Here is a 23,749-nt window from a genome sequence, read left to right as displayed (position 1 = left end):
TTTCCAGAATACTCCAGTATTCTGGGGGTCTCAAAGAGTCAGACAAAACTGAGCGACTTCCATACATTATATATATATGTGTGTGTATATATATATTTTAGATTCTTTTCCTTTAGAGATTACTACAAAGTATTGAACATAATTCTCTGTACTATACAGTAGGTCCTTGTTGATTATTTATTTTATTTTTAATTGAAGTATGCTGCTGCTGCTAAGTCGCTTCAGTCATGTCCGACTCTGTGTGACCCCACAGATGGCAGCCCAAAAAGCCCCCCCATCCCTGGGATTCTCCAGGCAAGAACACTGGAGTGGGTTGCCATTTCCTTCTCCAATGCATGAAAGTGAAAAGTGAAAGTGAAGTTGCTCAGTCGTGTCTGACTCTTAGCAACCCCATGGACTGCAGCCTACCAGGCTCCTCCATCCATGGGATTTTCCAGGCAAGAGTACTGGAGTGGGGTGCCACTGCCTTCTCCGAGGCAACTGAAGTATAGTTGATTTATAATGTTGTATTAGTTTCAGGTGTACAGCAAAGTGATTTAGTTTTTTATTTATTTATTATATACACGTATTTTTTCAGATTCTTTTTCCTTATAGATTATTACAAAATGTTACATATAGTTCTATGTACTGTACAGTACGTCTTAAATGGTTATTTAATTTTTTATTGACATATAGGTAATTTACAATGTTGCATTACTGCTGCCTTTTGATTGTCATCTCAAACACTGTATTTATAATCATTTTCCCCAGCCTTATATTACAGAGCATTTCATATAAAAATAACCACCACAAAAGCTAGCCCATTTTTCTATGATCATGAACATCATCCAAAGTCCGAGAAAAACTGAGTCACAAGCTGAAACTGCCATTGGCACGATGGTTACGAATTTCTAGTTACACGTTGCTTCAGTCATGGGACTCTTAGCTCATGTTTAACTTAAAAAGGTCCTCATTAAATGGGAATGGGAAAATACATTTATTATCTATTTCTAAGCAGTCTTTGATAATGTAGTGAGGCATCTTTACGACATGCTCTGACATGATCTTTCTAAATCTGGACTCACGAGGTCTGGCTCTGAAGAAATGAGATCTACTGTTTTTACAAACACACCAGAACTTATGTATTCCAAGGGTGTTTCCTCTTCAAAGCATGAGGATTAGTCAAATGATCACGCCCTTTGGAACGACGTCACTGAAACTCCTTTTGGAGGCAAGAGGCTCTCCTGATATCTGCTACAGGGGTTCCTGCAACCCGTTAGAGGAGGACAAGGGGTCTTGAATTTTGGAATTGGCCAAGTCACCTGATGCCAAGTTTGATGAGCAAGAGCAGAGACTGAGCCAAGTCACATCAGCTCAGCAAACCCGTGGTGTTCACACCCCATCTGAACTTTTTCCTCCCCAATTTTCACCTTCTCATGAAGGGCATCACCACCCACCAGCCTGAAAAATAATTTCATTAAGGCATTTATCTAAAATTTAGGCATTCTTGTGTTTCCTCTCCTTTCTGCATGCCTAAACCTGATCCACTCTTGGTCTACTTAGCTTTTTCTCTGACATTTACTCCAGAACCCAGCACCACCATCCTCTCACTGCCCCATGCCAAACCAGGGGTCACCAACCTCCCGATGAGGTTGTGGGCTCCAGCTCCCTCTATCCCTTCTCACCAGGCACGTTCTGCTGTTCTCCGGCTGAGCACCCTTCACAAGTCCCATCACCATCACAAGCATCCAGACAAATTCCCCGGTAGAACTTGTTCCTGACAGAGCTGCACCTTCTAAGCTTTGTCTTGGTTCCTTGCATTTGCTGAGGTTTCTGCCTCCTTAGAGACATTGCAAATGCTGTTTCTGCAGCCCTGGGACCCTCTGCCTTCATCCTCTGTGTGCCTAGCTCCTTTGCACTGGTATTGGTTTCTTAGGGCTGCTGAAACAAATGACTGAAAACTGAGTGACTTAAAACAGTAATTCGTCTCTCAGAGTTCTGGAAGTAAGAAGTCCAAAATCAGGAAGCTGGCAGAGTTACATTCCTTTAGAAACCTAAAGAGAAGCTTCCTTCCTTGCCTGGTGCAACTTCTCGTGTCACCTGCAGTCCCTGGCTTGTAGCTGCATCGGTCTGGCCTCTGCCTCCATCTTCATTTTTTAAATTTTATTTACTTATTTATTTTTGGCTGTGCTGGGTCTTTATGGCTGCACATGTGCTTTCTCTAGTGCGTGGGCTTCTCGTGGTGCAGAGCACTGGCCCTAGAGTGCACAGGCTTGATAGTTGTGGCATGCAGGCTTGTTGCCCTGTAGCATGCGGAATCTTCCTTGACAAGGGATGAAACCGGTGTCCCCTGCATTGGCAGGAGGATTCTTAAGCACTGGACCATCAAGGAAGTCCTCTGCCTCCACCTTCTCATGGCATTTTCGTTTGCGTTTGTCTCTTTGTCTAAGGATACCAGTCATACTGAGTGAGGGCCCATCCTATCCCAGCTTATGTGCTCAGTTGCATCTGACTCTTTGCAACCCCATAGACTGTAGCCTGCCGGGCTCCTCTATCCGTGGAATTTTCCAGGCAAGAATACTGGAGTGGATTTCCTCCTCCAGGGGATCTTCCTAGCCCAGGGATCGAAGCGGCATCTCTTGCATCTCCTGCATTGGCAGGTGGGTTCTTTACTGCTGCACCACCTGGGGAACCCAGCTAGTCAGTGGACCACCAGGGAAGTCCCACTCCAGTATGATCTCATTTTAACTGTTTCTATCACAACCCTATTTCCAAATAAGGTGACTTTCACAGGTACTAGGTGTTGGACCTCTGACAGATCTTGAGGGGTGGGCAGGTGCAATTCAACCTCTAGTAGTAGCTTTCACATCTCAGACTAGACCGCTTTCCTCCAAGACACTGAGCTCTGCAGGGTGAGCTGTGCGTCTTCGGCTCAGCCTTTAGCCAGCTTCCTCGGCAGTCTTCTCAACTCAGATGAACATATGTGTTCAGTTGTCTTATCTTTGTGTCCACCTTTCACTTGAACGTAAGTTAAGCTCCTTGAGCACTGGGTCTATATGGCTGCTTTTTCTCCAGAGCCTGGAAAGGTATAGGCACAACATTGATGCACCATGAGTTTTTATTCGTGAATTTCAAAATATATACACTATTGATAGTAACTTTTTCACTCTCCACTTTCACTTTCATCAAGAGGCTTTTGAGTTCCTCTTCACTTTCTGCCATAAGGGTGGTGTCATCTGCATATCTGAGGTTATTGATATTTCTCCCGGCAATCTTGATTCCAGCTTGTGTTTCTTCCAGTCCAGCGTTTCTCATGATGTACTCTGCATAGAAGTTAAATAAACAGGGTGACAATATACAGCCTTGACGAACTCCTTTTCCTATTTGGAACCAGTCTGTTCTTCAACATTTAGAAAACGAAGATCATGGCATCCGGTCCCACCACTTCATGGGAAATAGATGAGGAAACAGTGGAAACAGTGTCAGACTTTATTTTTCCGGGCTCCAAAATCACTACAGATGGTGACTGCAGCCATGAAATTAAAAGACACTTACTCCTTGGAAGGAAAGTTATGACCAACCTAGATAGCATATTCAAAAGCAGAGACATTACTTTGCCAACAAAGGTTCGTCTAGTCAAGGCTATGGTTTTTCCTGTGTTCATGTATGGATGTGAGAGTTGGACTGTGAAGAAGGCTGAGTGCCGAAGAATTGATGCTTTTGAACTGTGGTGTTGGAGAAGACGCGTGAGAGTCCCTTGGACTGCAAGGAGATCCAACCAGTCCATTCTGAAGGAGATGAGCCCTGGGATTTCTTTGGAAGGAATGATGCTAAAGCTGAAACTCCAGTACTTTGGCCACCTCATGCGAAGAGTTGACTCATTGGAAAAGACTCTGATGCTGGGAGGGATTGGGGGCAGGAGGAGAAGGGGATGACAGAGGATGAGATGGCTGGATGGCATCACTGACTCGATGGACGTGAGTCTTGAGTGAACTCCGGGAATTGGTGATGGACAGGGAGGCCTGGCGTGCTGCGATTCATGGGGTCGCAAAGAGTCGGACATGACTGAGCGACTGATCTGATCTGATAATATAGATATCTGGGTTTTACCAGTGCCTCAGGGATAAAGAATCTGCCTACAATGCAAGAGCTGCAGGAGACTTAGGTTCAGTCCCTTGGTTGGGAAGATCCCCTAGAGGAAGAAACAGCAACCCACTCCAGTATTCTTGCCGGGAGAATCCCATGGACAGAAGAGGCTGACAGGCCATAGTCCATAGGGTTGCAAAGAATCGGACGTGACTGAGAACCTACTGTATAGCTCAGTGCTCTGTGGTAACCTGAATGAGAAGGAAATCCAAAAAAGAGCTGATATACATATAGCTGATTCACTTTGCTCTACAGTAGAAACTAACACAATACTGTAAAGCAATTATATTCCAATAAAAATTTATTTAAAAAATGAGTTGCAGGCTAGAGAAAGTAGCAGTGGCCTGAAGATTGGAGAACATATCATCACACGACTGTAACTTACATCCAGCTCACGCTTCATCATTTTGTCTTTGAAGCCTTTATCTCACATCATCTGCCAACAACTCAGCACAATAAGCCAAGCAAGTCTATATATCTCCCCATTTTATATAGAAGTCAAGCTCATAACAAAAGGAGATCCTGTTGCTGAGACAGGACCACAGATTTGTCGAGCTGAAAGGAATCTCATAAGATGGGTCTGATCTCCTTGTTTTACACAGGAGAAAACAGGAGCTTGAGAACTGAAGCCATTCACTTATAATATCTTATCTGCTTGCTAGTAGAGCTGTAATTAGATTCTTTCCATTTCTTTTTTTTGGGGCTGTGCTGCTTGGCATTCGGGATCTTAGCTGTCCAACCAGGAATGGAACCCACGCCCCCTGCCCTGGAAGTGCAGAGCCTTAACCACTGGACCACCAGGGAAGTCCCCCTGAGCGCTTCAACTTCTCATCAGATTCCAAGAGAGTAATTCCAAACATGTTTGGGGAATGGCAGACCCATCCCAGTAAATGTGTATCCTCCCCAAATGATGACGTGGTTGGATGACACTTTTGGAATACATGAAGCCAGACTGCCTGGGTGGGAAGCTCGACTCCACCCCTTCGGGCTTGGTGAACTTGAGGGACCTCATAAATCAATTCACACCAAGACATCTGTGATTCATGTGATATCTACCCAGGTTGAACCTACTTTTGAAAAGAAATCATTAGCTCCAGGCAAAAATCTCTGCTGCTGGTGCCTCATGTAATATCTGACAGAGTCAGTGCCCAATAAACAGGGAATGGACGAACAGGGCTGGAGCTCAGGCGCAATTGAACTTGGATGTAGGGGAGGTTCTGGAGCAAGAGGGAGCCACCCAGAATTCCTCAGTTCATTCACAGTTGTGATGCATCACCTATGCCACACGTGCGTAGGATTGTGTACTCCTGAAAACTCATTTCAGGAAGGACAAGCACAAGCTAATGAATCAGTGAAACTTGGCATCATAACACAAGTGATAATTACAGGATAACAAGCTCCATTATATCAGTTTTCAGGGAGTTACAATGGACTATTCCATTGAACACATTGGCTAATAGATCCCTGTGGCCAAAAACTCATAAAACACATCAGGCAGGATTTTATGAAAATATGTCCATATTTTTTTGTACAACCTGGGACACCATATACACTTTTAACTATTTTTGTAAAAAGTTTTATTTGACTGTGCCAGGTCTTAGTTGCAGCACACAAGAATTTTTCTTTTTTTTAGTTGTGGCATGTTAATTCTTAGTGTTGGCATATGGGATCTAGTTCCCCAACCAAGGATAGAACCCAGGCCCCCTGCATGGGAGCATGGAGTCTTAGCCACTGGACCACCAGGGAAGTCCACATTTATTATTATTGTGTGTCAAGAAAATAGCTTGAAAAGAACCATTAAAATAATCACAAGGAGGGGAGATTGTTGTTGGGGTTAGAATAAAAAAGTTAGCTGTTTTTTGTTTTTTTTTTTTCACCTATTAAGAGGATGGATCAAGGCAAACTAGAAAATAATTTCTGTCCATGAGACAAATATTTATCAAATGCCTACTTGGTCTGGGCACATCTAGGATTCAAAATGCACAAGATAGACCAAGCCCTGTCCTCAGGCAGTCACTAAATAATAACATGAGCTTGTTTACCAAATTTTGGGAAATTTGTTGGAAGGATTATCTCATGAAGCTTGGCAGGGGACATTTAGAACAAACAGAAGAATCTGCCCACAATGCCCAAGACCAGAGAGACGCCCAAAGGATAGCTGGTAATTAACAAAGAAATGTTGCCATGCTTGATACCCTTTGCATTCTGCTGTTGTTCAGTCTCTAAGCCATATCTGACTCCTTGCAACCCCGTGGACCACAGCATGCCAGGCTTCCCTGTCCTTCATTATTTCCCAGAGTTTGCTTAAATTCATGTCCATCCATTGTGTTGGCGATGTCATCTAACTATCTGATTCTCTGTCACCCGCTTCTCCTCCTGCCCTCAATCTTTCCCAGCACCAGGGTTTTTTCCAATAAGATGGCTCTTTGCATCAGGTGCTCAAAGCATTGGAGCTTTAGCTTCAGCATCAGTCCTTCCAGTGAGTATTCAGGGTTGATTTCCTTAAGGATTGATTGATTTGATCTCCTTTCTGTCCAAGGGACTCTAAAGAGTCTTGAAAGCATCAATTCTTCTGCCCTCAAGCTTCTTTATGGTCCAACTCTCACATCCGTACATGACTACTAGAAAAACCATCTCTCTGATTACATGGATCTTTGCCAGCTAAGTGATATCTCTGCTTTTTATTATGTTTTCTAGGTTTGTTATAGCTTTTCTTCCAAAATATCCTTTATAGGTGTGTGTTAGTTGCTCAGCCATGTCTGACTCTTTGCACCTCATGGACTGTAGCCTGCCAGGCTTCTCTGTCCATGGAATTCTCTAGTTGAGAATACTGGCATGGGTAGCCATTCCATTCTCCAGGGGATCTTCCTGGCCCAGGGCTCCTGCATTGCAGGCAGATTCTCCACAGTCTGAGATACCAGGGAAGCCCTATCCTTTACATAGGTAATATCAAAACTCCACAGGCAATTCAGAAAGAGATATAAATGGCCTGTTGAATTTAGTGCAAATTAAAATATGTGCAAAATTAAATGCAAATTAAAATATAACAATCTGGAGTTGCTAGTAAACCTTCAGAGTTAGTAGGTCAGCGGGTGGAAGAGACTAATAGACTTGAAATTGACTCTGATAAATCTGCACCGGGTATCTACTGATCCATTAGTGAGAACCAGGATCTTGGAGGCTCTGGAAACTAACACTTGAAAAATAACTTGTCAGAGTTTCCCTGCATATGAGTTTACTTAGTCTAAGCTGGAAGATTCACGAAGCCATTCCTTGAGACCACCGTGGGGAGACAGAGAAAGCTGAGCTGACTTGGTACGGTCCAGCTGAACTTTCTTATGTAACAATGGCCTCGGCTGGTTCGTATGAGAACTTGTGAAATGAAAGCTCAGAGTGGCCAAAACAAATATGTAGCCAGATTCAAGCTGACTTGGCCAATGTTTCTTTAACATTCTCATTTTATGAACATAGAAAACTAAAAAAATACAAGGCTGTGCATTTACCATAAATCATGATCGGGAACTGTTGTTTGCCGGTATCTCTGTTATATCATCTTCACTATCAAAAGCTTGAACATTCCATAAAGTTCATGGAAAGCATTCAAAACTGTAATGAAAACAAGCAAGTCAGGAATGGGGAAATGCATGCTTTCTGTTCTCTGCTGGGTGTAGCCAACAGTTTTCTCTTTCATAATTGTTGTTGGATCTTTCTAGCAAACACCTAGAACCCTCTCCTCTCCAGAAATCAGGTATTAGTAGACCAGGAGGTGTGTTTGTTTGGCACTCTGTGCCTTTATTCCCAGAAGAAGGGAAACGGGACAGAACACTCTGTCCAATAAACAATTGCCCAAGGTCTTGGGCAAAAGAAATTGGGACAGGAAGCAGACAGACTTACTCGTTGCCCCAGGTAACTGCCTGATAAGGCAAACACACGTGTACAGTGAGTTCCTGTCCTCCTGTGATAAATATTTATGTGCTCAGCCCTGTGTTTGAAAGCACTAAACCATTTCTCAGTCTGAACATTGACCTTTGGATGCAAAACAGGACTAATTTTGCAGGTGATGTAATTAATTTTTGTGGCTTCAAGCTGCACTGGGAACAAGAGAAACTGTTGTTTTCGTGAGAGTTTAGAAAGCGGCTCAGCAGGTGTGAGCAGCCTTCAGGTTCCATTGTCAGTTTATAATCTGAGACTTTTCCTTTTTTTAAGGTCAGGGATGCATTTTTTAAATTGAAGTATAGTTGATTTACAAGTTTGTGTTAATTTCTGCTGTACGGCAAAGTGATTTAGTTATATATACAAATACATTCTTTTATATTCTTTTCCATTATGGTTTATCACAGATATTGGATCCAGTTCCCTGAGTTTTACTGTAGGACCTTATTGTTTATCAATTTTATATATAATAGTTTGCACCTGCTAATCCCAAGCTCCCAATACATCCCTCCCCCACAATCTGGGATTTTTTTTAATCGCTACTGGAATTCAACGACTTTTGAGAGACAATGGTCTGGGAGTATTATAAGCAAACTCACATTACTCTTGATAAAAGAAGAACTGATGAATGAATAATCAGTTCTTCTGATTATTCTGGGTTAACGCACAAAATTTGTATTGGGTTGGTCAGGAAGCTCATTTGGGTTTTTCCATAAGATCTTGCCAAAAAAGATCTAAATGAAATTTCTGGCCAACTCGATATTTTTTCTTGGAGATGAGGGTTTTATTTTTTAGGATATTGGTTCAGCATGGCCCCAAATGTCTGTGACCAACATATATTTCACTTTAACATTCTTAAAATGTACAGGCAAACTATTCTCCTATGGTCAGCTAAATTAATCCCACCCCAAACAAAAGTAAAAGGCAAACAAGTAAAAATATTTGTCACAAACACCACCACCATCTTTCCAGGTGATACAAGCTGGAGACTCGGGCTCCTCCTCATCACTTCTGCCTCTCTGATTCCCAGTGTTCAATGGATCAAAAGATCTTATTGTTTTCCCCCTGGAAATACATCACATCCACAAACTTCCCTTTCTCTGCCTCTTCCAACTTGCTATTTGCACAAGCGCCTCCAAGCACTAACTCACCAAAACCAAACTCAAGGTCCTCCCTGCCAGTGGGACCCTTGCAGAGTTCCATTTCTCACTAAAAGGCATCCTCTCTGGATCTACCCTCCAGGACCTGGGTCTACATCCTGGGCTTCCCCCCACCCTCCTCACTGACTCGCCCTTCGCCGGGTCTTGTGAATTGACCTTCTTGAACACCTTGGAGTCTTCCATTCATGAACATGCCATTCATGTTCACTGCTTTTTTTCTTAGTATGAAAGTTGCTCAGTCGTGTCTGACTCTTTGTGACCCTATGGACTGTACAGTCCATGAAATTCTCCAAGCCAGAGTACTGAGTAGGTAGCCTTTCCCTTCTCCAGGGGATCTTCCCAACCCAGGGATCGAACCCAGGTCTCCTGCACTGCAGGTGGATTCTTCACCAGCTCAGCCATAAGGGAAGCCCATTTTTCTTAGGACACACTCATCTCCCCCGTGGACCACTGAATAGCCCCCCAAACCTCTGGGATTGCTGCCCTGGCTTCCATTATCCCCAACCTAGCCAGATACCTTTCCCAAACATAAACCTGATGGAACTACTTCCTGACTGAAAATCATCTGTGACTTCCCTTTGTCCTGAACATGAAGAGGATCCCATCTCCATCCTGGCAGGAGGAGGAGCTTGCACCACCATCCCTCCTTCTGCCCCATGGTGTCCACCCAGAGCTCTAGCTACACTGGCTCTACAACAATGGCCGCCCAGTTGACTCTCCACTTTTTCCCCTCTTCATCCACCTCTAAGAACTTATCAGTATCTGAGATTGGCTTATTAATTAGCCAGCACATCAAAGGTGCTCAGTGAATATTTGTGGAATAAATGAATGGCTGAATGGATGAACCTATTAAGGAAAGCACCAGGGTGATATAAAGTGAATTCATCCAAGAAAATGGCAGAGCGGAGAGGGGAGAAGAAAACCACAAGATGTGGAGAAGGAAATGGCAACCCACTCCCGTAATCTTGCCTGGGAAATCCCATGGACAGGGGAGCCTGGTGGGCTACAGTCTACGGGATCTCAAAGGTTCAGATGTGACTGAACACAATCATCTTTACGAACAGTGTAGGCCACACAAAACACATCAGTGGCTCCTAGTTTGTGGCCTCTGGTTTAACATCTTTCTTTCCCTTTTGGCTCTCTACTCCACAGGGGCGCAAGCCTGTGGGTCTGCTCTGCTCACCACAGAGTTTGGATTCAACAAAGGGAAAACTAAAAATAGAAGGTGGATCCACCCTCCCAGTAGAGCATCAGGTTCAGAAAGAATACACTGGCAAGGAGGTGGCATTCTGTCACTCCCCGCCTCTCTTTGGATTGCCAGCTGGAAATGTCACCATTTCCCTTTAAGCCCTTCTCCCAGTTGACCCCCGCAAGCCTCCCTGATCTCTGCCCTGAAGTCATCACAATGGCCAGATGGGTTCTGGCCAGGGCGGGGCCCTCTGTGACATCACCAAGGGCCCAGCCCTGCCTGGTCCTCAGTCTCCAGATGCCAGGGCAGACAAGCACACCAGAGCCAGTTCCTCTCTGCTCACCATGCAGTCTGTAATGGGGTTCTTTTTCTGGTCTATGTGTGTCTCCTCTTTCTGTGCTTTTGTGTTTTACTGTCTGAGAGATGACACCATAGAACTCCCCGGGAAGGTGCCCTGCAGAAGGCACTTTCAAATTCAGCAGAATCTACCAGAGCATGACCGAGGCTGGCTTGGGAGCAAGTTGCATTGGCTTTTTCTCCTTGCTGTGCTGTTTATGATACAGAAGTTTCCAGGAGACAGTGACGAGACTACTGTGCAGACTCTTCCTGCCCTCCGGGGCAGTTCACTTGGCTCTTCGGGAAAGAAAAATAAAAAGGCTTCCCCCAACAAAGACTATACGGTCGATACCTTAGACCAGCTTGAGATGGACCTTGGGAAATTGGTGTCCAGGGCGCGGAATTTGAAACTCACCATGGCAACCGGCAGTAACTTCAGTCTTCCCAGTTTCGAGGTACCTGCTGACACAAATAACATTACAATATATGAGCTATGGGGCAACGAAGACGTCGATGAAGACTCTGAGTAAATACGTGTATCAAAGTAGAAGAGGAAAAGTTGAGTGTGGATAAAGTGTATCCAAACTAATAAAACTATTCTGAAGCAAAAAAAAAAAAAAAATAAAACCACAAGATGGAAGCCTAAGCCTCAGGTGGTTGTTGCTGTATCTATATTCTTGGGCTTCCCTAGTGGCTTAGCTGGTAAGGAATCTGCCTGCAATGCAGGAGACCTGGGTTCGATCCTTGGGTTGGGAAGATCCACTGGAGAAGGGAACAGCTACCTACTCCAGTGTCTGGCCTGGGGAATTAGTCCATGGTGCTGCAAAGAGTTGGACACGACTAAGCGACTTTCACTTTATTTCACTTAAGAAAGGAGAAATCGCTTCTGACCAATGGTCAGATGCCTTAACCTGGATCTCTAGTCTCCAAGCCTGATTACCACTTCCCTTCACATTTCAGCTTAAACCACCTTCTTTCATGTCCTTGTACATAACCAGCTCCTTTGGCCTCGGGGCCTTTGCACCTGCTAATATCTTTGCCAGGAACGCTCTCTAACTTCGCACACCACCTTTAGTTCCTTTTTAAAAAAATATTTAATTTTTGGCTGTGCTGGATCTTCATTGCTGTGCAAGGACTTTCTTTATTTGCAGTGAGCAAGGTTCTCTAGTTCCTGGCAGTGCTCGGGCTTCTCACTGCAGTGGCTTCTCTTGTGGACCACAGGCTCTAGGCGTTTGGGCTTCAGTAGTTCCTGCAAGTGGGCTCAGTAGTTGCTGCCTGCAGGCTCTAGAGCACTGGCTCAGTAGTTGTGGCACACAGGCCTAGCTGCTCCACAGCATGTGGGATCTTCCTGGACCAGGGATCAAACCCCTGTCTCCTGCACTGGGGGGAGGATTCTTAACCACCAGACCACCAGGAAAGCCCTGCTACTGCTAAGTCACTTCAGTCGTGTCCGACTCTGTGCGACCCCATAGACAGTAGCCCACTAGGCTCCTCTGTCCCTGGGATTCTCCAGGCAAGAATACTGGAATGGCTTGCCATTTCCTTCTCCAATGCATGAAAGTGAAAAGTGAAAGTGAAGTTGCTCAGTCGTGCCTGACTCTTAGCAACCCCATGGGCTGGAGCCTACCAGGCTCTTCCATCCACGGGATTTTCCAGGCAAGAGTACTGGAGTGGGGTGCCATTGCCTTCTCTGAGGAAAGCCCTAGTTATTTCCTATTCATCTTTTAAATCATAGTTACAATGTCACTTCCTGAGAAAAGACTTCCCTGAACCCTAGATTAGATCGGATCCTCTTTATCACACTCTGGTCCTTACTTTCACATCACTTATCCCAATTCATTATTATGTATTTGAGTAATTCTTCCACACTGTCTGTCTACCTGCCTGTCCCACGAGTGCAAGGATTGTGATCTTGTTTCCAACCTCACCTTGTAGCCCAACATCCAACTCAGGGCCTCATCTAAAAAGGTGCCCAATGAGTATTTGATGATTTTATATAACAAAAGAAGTGTTGCTACTTGTAACATCCTCTATTTACATGATAGTAAAACTCTAATAGAAAAAGTTGGCAAAGGATAGCAGGCAATTCGATAAGGAGAGATACAAATAGCCAGTTTTATTTGTAATAAGAGAAATGCATATTAAAATACAGCAAAATTCTGAACTTCCGTGATGGTCCAGTGGCTAAGACTCTGTGCTCCCAATGCAGCGGGCTCAGGTTCCATTCCTAGCCAGGGTACGAGATCCCACACGCTGCAACTAAGACTTGGTGAAGCCAAATAAACAACAACAAAATACAGCAAAATGCCATTTCAATATGCCCATTTAACAAACTTTTTAAAAAGTAATAGTAACATCTACAGATTCAATGCAATTTCTATCAAAATCCTAACAATGTTTTTTTCAATAATAGAAAATTCATCCTAAAATTCATATGGAATCTCAAAGGACTCAGAAGAGCCAAAAAAAATCTTGAAAAAGAACAGATTTGGAGGCCTCACACTTCCTGATGGTAAAACTTCCTATAAAGCTACAGGAATCAAAACAGTATGGTACCATCAAAAGACAAGAGCTTCCCAGGTGGCACTAGTGGTAAAGAACTTCCCTGCCAATGGATCCCCTGGAGGAGGGCATGGCAACCCACTCTAGCATTCTTGCCTGGAGAATCCCATGGACAGAGGACCCTGGTGGGCTACAGTCCGTGAGGCTGCAAAAGAGTTGGACATGACTAAACAACTGAGCATGCACTATATCTTTTTGATGTTTTGAAACACAGTTTACAGCCTAGACCTATTCTGAGAGTTCTGACAGCTTTCCTAAGTGGGGCTGTTGGATGACAAAAGAAAAAAATATGTATACTAATAGCCTTAGGCTATTACTGAAGCAAATTTAAAATCCTACTGTCATGGAATTTGCAAGAGTGGACATACAAAGATTTAGTGTTTTTAGTCTAGACTCTTTGGAAGCATCTGAAAGTCTGTGCATAATCATTAACTTTTATTATAGATGTATCAGGCTTTATTGCAGAAATAATGTAATCATTTGCTAGCTCTCCACTAGCTCTCACTCCTGGAGGCAGGAAGGTATGTGGGGAGCACTTGTATTTCAGAGAGATTTTCCTCAAGCATTTTCCAGTCTTTACACCCAGGGAAAGGTCATAAAATTGATATCCGGCACCAAATCATTTTTACAGTTGGAAACAAACTCACTTGGTTGTGAAACAAGCAAAGCTACTGTATCCTCATGTGAGGACTAGATCGAAACCACAAGAAATCTCAACACCCCATTTGCTCCCAGGGTTTTCATTTATTTTTTAGGCCGCAATGTCAGCCAGCAGAGTCAGAGTTTATTTCCTCTGCCTTTTGTGCTCAAGAGCTGCTGACATGCATTTGGGTATAACTTGGAAGACCCTCCACTTCCTGGTTCCCCTAATCCTTTTGCCCCAGGGACATTGGAACCCTGTTTCTTTCCCCAATATACAAATCCATGCAATTGAAAAGGTTGCCTCAGCTATAGCAGAAGCTTATCAACAACACCCAAAGTGAGAGTTTAATTTACTTTCTTCATACACACAATCAGTTGTTCAGTTCCAATTGATACAATCAAATATTTTACTGCTAATCTACTATTAAGGGAGGAAAATTATCCCTTTCCTTCTACTCTTCTGTGCTCTCTCAGCTGGGACTCTATCAAAAGCTTAACAGGAGAAAAGCACACAAATTTATTAAATACAAGTTGCATGAGATACAGGAACCATCATAAGGAAAGGAAGACCTGAAGAAACAGTTAAACTTCAGTGTTTTTTTACACTCAGTTTGATCAAGAGTGGAAAATTGTGGGGAAATGTAATAGAAAAAAAGAGTATGAGCCCAGGGTAGTGAACTAGGGGGAACTTGGCAAAGCCTGTTCTTCCAGGTTCCTCTCAGAATCCCTCTATCACTGGAGTGGAAAAGGCTCCTTTTCTCCAGGCACAGGGAGGGGACCTCTCACATGCGAGTCTTATGACCTGCTTCATGGGAAAGTCAGAGTCCTTCTGGCACCTGTCATTTCTCAAATCCTTTCATTTAAAAATATTCAATATGCCAGGGACCTCGCTGGAGGTCCAGTGGTTAGAAATTTGCCTTCCAATGCAGGGGACATGGCTTCAATCTTTGGTTGGTTGGAGAACTAAGATCCCACACGACAGGGAGCAACTAAGCCATGAACCACAACCAGAGAAAACCCTTGTGTGCCACAGAGAAGACTCAGTGTAGCCAAAACAAATAAAAACATTCAATATGTTGAGGCGCTGTATTTTGGAGTAGGCCCCGAACCCTGTCAGGACAATGCCCTCTCTATTGCAGCATCAATACTCATAAACCTAGGGGTTTATTTCTGAGCTCTGTTCCTTTGTTGTTGTTCAGTCATTAAGTTGTCTGACTCTTTGTGACCCTATGGACTGCAGCATGCCAGGCTGCCCTGTCCTTCACTAGCGCCCAGAGTTTGCTCAAATTCATGTTCATTGAGTAGACGATGCCATCCAACCATCTCATCCTCTGTTGCCCACTTCTCCTCCTGCCCTCAATCTTTCCCAGCATCAGGGTCTTTTCCAATGAGTCGGCTCTTCACATCAGTGGCCAAAGTATTGGAGCTTCAGCTTCAGCATCAGTCCTTCCAATGAATATTCAGGGTTGATTTCCTTTAGGGTTGACGAGTTTGATCTCTTTGTAGTCTGAGAGACTTTCAAGAGTCCTCTCCAGCACCACAATTAGAAAGCTTCAATGCTCCGGCACTTAGCCTTCTTTATGGTCCAACTTTCACACCTGCACATGCCTACTGGAAAATCATAGCTTTGACTATATGGACCTTTGTCAGCAAAGTGATATCTCTGCTTTTCAATACACTGTCTAGCTTTGTCATAGCTTTGTCCTTTAGTTTGCTTGTTTCTGAGTTAATATGCCACATCTTAACTCCTGTACATTTGTAATAAGTCCTGACATTTAGAAGGACAAACCCACAAAATTTCCACCTTGCCCTGCTTCTTGAAAATGGTCTTAACTAGTTTTGGCCACTTGTTCTTCCACCTATACTCCAGAATAAGCTCGTCAACTTCTCAAAAAATCCTTCTGGCACTTTTGATTGGTGTTGCATTGGGCTTATTTATTATTTTTAAAGATTTCTTTCTTTATTTAATTTGGGGGGCTGTGGTGTGTCTTCATTGCTGTGCTCGGGCTTTCTCTAGTTGCAGTGAGTGGGGGCTACTCTTCATTTCTGTGTGTGGGCTTCTCATTGCGGTGGCTTCTCTTGTCGTGGAGCTTGGACTCTAGGTGTGTGGGCTTCAGAGGTTGCAGGGTGTGGGCTCAGTAGCTGTGAGGCACTGAGTTAATTGATCTAAGGCCAGTTGAACAACAACGATTCTATTTACTATTACAAATAATGCCTTAATGAACATCCTTGGACCATATGTTTTTGTGCATTTGTACAGGTACACCTGTAGGATAAATAGGAAAAGTTATAGTTGTGAACACCATTGTCTAACCCCCAAAATACCTTTCCCTGAATCACCTTGCCCTTCACTGCAGAAAACCTAAGAGGATTGTGTTTCCTCCATCAAGACCTTTCAGGACACATGGCTCTTCATAGCTCCTTCCGTCCTGGGCAAGACGATGAACCAGGGGGACAGAGGGCAGACAGCCAGCCTTCCGGCACTTCTCCCATGGACTCATTGGTTCTTCCTGGCCCATCTTAGCCCCACAGACTTTGGACCTGATTATTCATCTAGACTCACAGTGCCTTCTGCCCCTTCCTCCTCCATGGCCTGCCTACTTGGGTGCCTGGTACCTGTGAGGTTCTCCCCACCTTCAAGGACGTCCTGGGTCTTTGACTTGGCTCCATGGTATCTGATAGCTCTTCGTTTCACCAAAGGATTCTCAAAGTCCTGCTCTGGGCCTCCTGGATCTGTTATATTTGTTTTTTCTTCCTGTAATAACTGATGTCCCCCTACTCCTTGGTCTGTTTGATCCTATCTCCATACCTTCAAAGGGGATCAAAATATGCCACCCTCAAACAGGCACTTTGGCACAGGTTTATTTGGGGCTGAAGACAACTGAGAAAAAGTAGCCACAGGAAGGGCTCTCTGTGCTCTCACTATCTGCCTAAAAGCAAGGCATAAACTCCCCTTGCCAAGCTGTCCCCTAGCCTTCTCCCATGCTAGGCCAACCCTTATCACCAGAGATAGAGACAGTACTGAAGTGAGTCTGCACAAACAAGCCTTACTAAACGACCTTTGCCTGCCACTAGTTCTACCCATATATTGTTGTTGCTTAGTTGTGTCTGACTCTATGCGACCCCATGTACTGTAGCCCTCCAGGCTGCTCTGTCCATGGGGTTCTCCCAGAAAGAATACTGGAGTGGATTGCCCCTTCCTTCTCCAGGGGCTCTTTCCAGACCAGAGATTGAACCCATGTCTCCTGCACTGACAGGCGGATTCTTTACCACTGAGCCACAACGGAAGCCCCCATATATTTACCTCTCTGCAATTTACTGGCCCTAGAAGGAACTGGGGTTCCTTTGTCCTGGTACTTCTCTACTATATATTGTTGCTGTTGTTCAGTCACCCAGCTGTGTCTGACTCTTTGTGACCCCATGGACTGCAGCATGCCAGGCCTCTCTGCCCTTCACCATCTCCTGAAGTTTGCCTAAATTCATGTCCACTGCATTGGTGATGCCATCCAGTCATCTCATCCTCTGGCGACCTCTTCCTCTTCTGCCCTCAATCTTTCCCAGCATCAGGGACTTTTCCAATGAGTCAGCTGTTTGCATCAGATGACCAAAATACTGGAGTTTCAACTTTAGCATCAGTCCTTCCAATGAGTATTCAGGGTTGATTTCCCATAAGATTGACTGGTTTGATCTCACTGCTATTCAAAGGACTCTCAGGAGTCTTCTCCAGCACCATAGTTCGAAGGCATCAATTCTTCAGTGCTCTGCCTTCTTTATGGTCCAGCTCTCACAACCATATGTGAACACTGCGAAGACCATAGCCTTGACAATATGGACCTCTGTTGGCAGGGTAATGTCTATTTTTCAACACACTGCCTAGGTTTGTCATAGCTTTCCTGCCAAGAAGCAAATGTCTTCTGATTTCATGGCTGCAGTCACCATCTGCAGTGATTTTAGAGCCCCAAATGAGGAAATCTGTCACTACACCCTCCTTTTCCTCCTCTATTTGTCATGCTGCCCTTTGTTAAAGTGGTATTTAAGCCCCCAAGTCTAGCCATTTCTTTGGGGTTTCAATTATTTTCCCTATGAGTCTGTCTTTTGTCAACTTAATTCACACACTCTAGTCACAGAAACTAAAGGGTGGAGGACAACTTTTCCCTCCCCTACATGTTCCATGCCTCACTCTCGTCCACAAGCCAGTGCTGACTGAGCACCCACAGATTATGCTTAACTGTCCAATATATTCTCTACCCTCCAGCCAGGGCAATCTCTGCAAGTGAAAATCAGATCATGTTACCTTCTTTTTAAAGATCCTTTTATCAGATCATATCAGATCAGATCAGTCGCTTGGTCGTGTCCGACTCTTTGCGACCCCATGAATCGCAGCACGCCAGGCCTCCCTGTCCATCACCAATTCCCGGAGTTCACCCAGACTCATGTCCATTGAGTCAGTGATGCCATCCAGCCATCTCATCCTCTGTCGTCCCCTTCTCCTCCTGCCCCCAATCCCTCCCAGCATCAGGGTCTTTTCCAATGAGTCAACTCTTCGCATGAGGTGGCCAAAGTATTGGAGTTTCAGCTTTAGCATCATTCCTTCCAAAGAAATCCCAGGGCTCATCTCCTTCAGAATGGACTGGTTGGATCTCCTTGCAGTCCAAGGGACTCTCACGCATCTTCTCCAACACCAGAGTTCAAAAGCATCAATTCTTTGGCACTCAGCCTTCTTCACAGTCCAACTCTCACATCCGTACATGAACACAGGAAAAACCATAGCCTTGACTAGACGAACCTTTGTTGGCAAAGTAATGTCTCTGCTTTTGAATATGCTATCTAGGTTGGTCATAACTTTCCTTCCAAGGAGTAAGTATCTGTTAATTTCATGGCTGCAGTCACCATCTGTAGTGATTTTGGAGCCCGGAAAAATAAAGTCTGACACTGTTTCCACTGTTTCCCCATCTATTTCCCATGAAGTGGTGGGACCGGATGCCATGATCTTCGTTTTCTGAATGTTGAGCTTTAAGCCAACTTTTTCACTCTCCACTTTCACTTTCATCAAGAGGCTTTTGAGTTCCTCTTCACTTTCTGCCATAAGGGTGGTGTCATCTGCATATCTGAGGTTACTGATATTTCTCCCGGCAATCTTGATTCTAGCTTGTGTTTCTTCCAGTCCAGCGTTTCTCATGATGTACTCTGCATAGAAGTTAAATAAACAGGATGACAATATACAGCCTTGACGAACTCCTTTTCCTATTTGGAACCAGTCTGTTGTTCCATGTCCAGTTCTAACTGTTGCTTCCTGACCTGCATACAAATTTCTCAAGAGGCAGATCAGGTGGTCTGGTATTCCCATCTCTTTCAGAATTTTCCACAGTTTATTGTGATCCACACAGTCAAAGGCTTTGGCATAGTCAAGAAAGCAGAAATAGATGTTTTTCTGGAACTCTCTTGCTTTTTCCATGATCCAGCAGATGTTGGCAATTTGATCTCTGGTTCCTCAGCTTGAACATCAGGAAGTTCACGGTTCACATATTGCTAAAGTCTGGCTTGGAGAATTTTGAGCATTACTTTAGTAGAGTGTGAGATGAGTGCAATTGTGCGGTAGTTTGAGAATTCTTTGGCATTGCTTTTCTTTGGGATTGGAATGAAAACTGACCTTTTCCAGTCCTGTGGCCACTGCTGCGTTTTCCAAATTTGCTGGCATATTGAGTGCAGCACTTTCACAGCATCGTCTTTCAGGATTTGGACTAGCTCAACTGGAATTACATCACCTCCACTAGCTTTGTTCATAGTGATGCTTTCTAAGGCCCACTTGACTTCACATTCTAGGATACCTGGCTCTAGGTCAGTGATCACACCGTCGTGATTATCTGGGTCATGAAGATCTTTTTTGTACAGTTCTTCTTCTGTTAGGTCCATACCATTTCTGTCCTTTATCGAGCTCATCTTTGCATGAAATGTTCCTTTGGTATCTCTGATTTTCTTGAAGAGATCCCTAGTCTTTCCCATTCTGTTGTTTTCCTCTATTTATTTGCATTGATTGCTGAAGAAGGCTTTCTTATCTCTTCTTGCTATTCTTTGGAACTCTGCATTCAGATGTTTATATCTTTCCTTTTCTCCTTTGCTTTTCGCTTCTCTTCTTTTCACAGCTATTTTTAAGGCCTCCCCAGACAGCCATTTTGCTTTTTTGCATTTCTTTTCTATGGGAATGGTCTTGATCCCTGTCTCCTGTACAGTGTCATGAACCTCATTCCATAGTTAATCAGGCACTCTATATATCAGATCTAAGCCCTTAAATCTATTTCTCACTTCCACTGTATAATCATAAGGGATTTGATTGAGGTCATACCTGAATGGTCTAGTGGTTTTCCCTACTTTCTTCAATTTAAGTCTGAATTTGGCAATAAGGCGTTCATGGTCTGAGCCACAGTCAGCTCCTGGTCTTGTTTTTGCTGACTGTATAGAGCTTTCCATCTTTGGCTGCAAAGAATATAATCAATCTGATTTCAGTGTTGATCATCTGGTGATGTCCATGTATAGAGTCTTCTCCTGTGTTGTTGGAAGAGGGTGTTTGCTATGACCAGTGCATTTTCTTGGCAAAACTCTATTAGTCTTTGCCCTGCTTCATTCCATATTCCAAGGCCAAATTTGCCTGTTACTCCAGGTGTTTCTTGACTTCCTACTTTTGCATTCCAGTCCCCTATAATGAAAAGGACATCTTTTTTGGGTGTTAGTTCTAAAAGGTCTTGTAGGTCTTCATAGAACCATTCAACTTCAGCTTCTTCAGCATTACTGGTTGGAGCATAGACTTGGATTACTGTGCTGTTGAATGGTTTGCCTTGGAAACAGAGATCATTCTGTCGTTTTTGAGATTGCATCCAAGTACTGCATTTCAGACTCTTCTGTTGACCACGATGGCCACTCCATTTCTTCTGAGGGATTCCTGCCCGCAGTAGTAGATATAATGGTCATCTGAGTTAAATTCACCCATTCCAGTCCATTTCAGTTCGCTGATTCCTAGAATGTTGACATTCACTCTTTCCATCTCTTGTGTGACCACTTCCAATTTGCCTTGATTCATGACCTGACATTCCAGGTTCCTGTGCAATATTGCTCTTTCCAGCACCAGACCTTGCTTCTATCACCAGTCACATCCACAGCTGGGTATTGTTTTTGCTTTGACTCCATCCCTTCATTCTTTCTGGAGTTATTTCTCCACTGATCTCCAGTAGCATATTGGGCACCTACTGACCTGGGGAGTTTCTCTTTCAGTGTCCTATCATTTTGCCTTTTCATACTGTTCATGGGGTTCTCAAGGCAAGAATACTGAAGTGGTTTGCCATTCCCTTCTCCAGTGGACCACATTCTGTCAAATCTCTCCATCATGACCCGCCCGTCTTGGGTTGCCCCACGGGCATGGCTTAGTTTCACTGAGTTAGACAAGGCCGTGGTCCTAGTGTGATTAGATTGACTAGTTTTCTTTGAGTATGGTTTCAGTGTGTTTGCCCTCTGATGCCCTCTTGCAACACCTACCGTCTTACTTGGGTTAGTTTCTTAATATACTGAGGGGGAAAAAAAGCTCAAGTACTACCTGCTTCAGCTCCTGCTCTGTTCTGCTTTGTCTCACTTCACAGCTTTGAATGTGCTGCCTTCTCTGCTGGATACCCTGATAGCTCAGTTGGTAAAGAATCCACCTGCAATGCAGGAGACCCTGATTCGATCCCTGGGTTGAGAAGATCCCCTTGAGAAGGGAAAGGCTACCCACTCCAGTATTCTGGCCTGGAGAATTCCATGGACTGAATAGTCCATGGGGGTTGCAAGAGTCGGAGGCAACTTTCACTTTCTGCTGGATACGTCCTCCCCCATCAAGTGTTATTCTTTATCAGGATACCTCCCTTCTTCCTTTAACGTGAATGCATCACATCTCCCCTACTAGAATGTAATTATTTTTCTTGGAGGAAGTACCTGCCCTCCGTAATATGTGTCCACCAACCTGCCCCACCTTTTCATCAAGTGTGGCAAAAGCTCAGCCCAGCAGACTACCCATCCCACCTCTGGAATTTGACCTTTGACCCTCACGGTATGAGAATGTATGACCACAGCAGAACAGTGGAGCAGATCTATTTCAAAGGAGAGGCCCTGGTGAGAATCACCTTTAGCTGCTGCTCTTTTGACCGCCTATCCGTTTTTCACCACCCATGCCTGTTCAGCTTTCCCTTTCGATCTGTTTTTCCCTCATCTTGCCCCCAGCCTCCCTCTCTGACCCATTTGTTGTTGTCCAGTTGCACAGTCACGTCCAGCTCCTTGCAAACCCATGGACCGCAGCATGCCAGACTCCTCTGTCCTCTACTATTGCCCAGAGTTTGCTCAAATTCATGTCCATTGAGTCGGTGGTGCCATCCAATCATCTCATCTTCTGTCACCCCCCTTCTCCTCCTACCTTCAATCTCTTCCAGCATCAGGGTCTTTTCTGATGAGTCAGGTCTTCATGTCAGGTGGCCGAAGTATTAGAGCTTCAGCTTCAGCATCAGTCCTTCCAATGAATATTCAGGGTTGATTTCCTTTAGGATTGACTGGTTTGATCTCCTTAAAGTCCAGGGGACTCTCAAGAATCTTCTCAAACACCACAGTTCAAAAACATCAATTATTTGACGCTCAGCCTTCTTTATGGCCCAACTCTCACATCCATACATTACTACTTGAAAAACTGTATCTTTGACTACACGGACTTTCGTCAGCAAAGTGATGTACTCTGCTTTTTAATACTCTGTCTAGCTTTACTATAGCTTTCCTTCCAAGAAGCAAAGTGTTAGTCGCTCAGTCTGACTCAGTGTCTGACACTCAGTCTCTCAGTGTTTGACTCTTTGTGACCCCATGAACTGTAGCCCACCAAGCTCCTCTGTCCATGGAATTCTCCAGGCAAGAATACTGGAGTGGGTTGCCACGCCAGCATCTTCTAATTTCACGGCTGCATTTACTGTCTGCTGTGATTTTGGAGCCCAAGAAAATAAAATCTGTCATTGCTTCCACAGTTTCCCCCTTCTATTTGCCATGAAAAGATGGCAAATAGATCCATTTAGCTGTCTGGGTTTCTGTTCCCACCTGATACTCTGCACCCTCCGACGTCCCCCTCCTCAAGCCCCTCTCCCACTTCACTTCCTGTTCATTCAGTGTCCTCTGTCAATATTCAGTGAAGGAATAACACAGGCTGATAACAAATGCCTGGCACTTTCTAAGGGAGGAAAAATATAACGAGGGAATAGGAGCCAGGCCTTTAGAGAAAAGTGCAAACAGCATGAGCTATTACCTGCATCACACACCTTCGGTTTTGTTTACACTGTTTCCTTTGGCACAGACGTGGCTTCCATGAAGGGTCTGGGAGGAAAAGATGAAGTGTGTGTACAGTAAACAACTCAGTACTGACATGTCCAATCTGACCAGCTTCTCCATTGTGGGTTACACTAGCGGCCAATCTATGATTTTTTCTTTTGGTAAAAGGGTATGTGTTACTGGTGAGCATATGGAACAGCTCCTCATCCACTCAACTTTCTAAAATTAATACTTTGCTAAATGCTGGAGACTGTGTTTCATCTCTTGGCTGAATGTGTCAAAAGTTGTTGAATCTGTTGTGAAATGAATTCATGATCTCTTGCTACACTTCAGTGACCAATAGGAAAATGCGGACATGGTCCCTGACTTGCACTTTCTGGAAAAAGATAAATACACACATTTACAGAGATCTAAAAGTGTCCCTCCCCACAGTCCCTGAGGGCAAGGCAGCTCTGCCCCTGGCACTGACCACGGTGTT

General features: G+C 44.2%; 1 long non-coding RNA gene across 1 annotated transcript in view; it reads right to left on the bottom strand.

The window, feature by feature from the left end:
* Positions 1–559: 559 nt before the first annotated feature.
* LOC138991268 (uncharacterized) overlaps positions 560–23,749 on the bottom strand; it is a 28,648-nt gene continuing 5,458 nt past the window's right edge. Inside the window, exons 2-3 of the long non-coding RNA XR_011467269.1 lie at positions 23,249–23,316; positions 560–11,205 (exon numbers count right to left, since the gene is read on the bottom strand). This is a non-coding gene — a long non-coding RNA (uncharacterized lncRNA). The remainder of the gene's footprint in view (positions 11,206–23,248; positions 23,317–23,749) is intronic.

This window comes from Bos mutus, chromosome 16, assembly GCF_027580195.1.
Source record: "Bos mutus isolate GX-2022 chromosome 16, NWIPB_WYAK_1.1, whole genome shotgun sequence".
Classification (NCBI taxonomy): domain Eukaryota; kingdom Metazoa; phylum Chordata; class Mammalia; order Artiodactyla; family Bovidae; genus Bos; species Bos mutus.
This window is presented reverse-complemented; position numbering and strand designations above follow the sequence as displayed.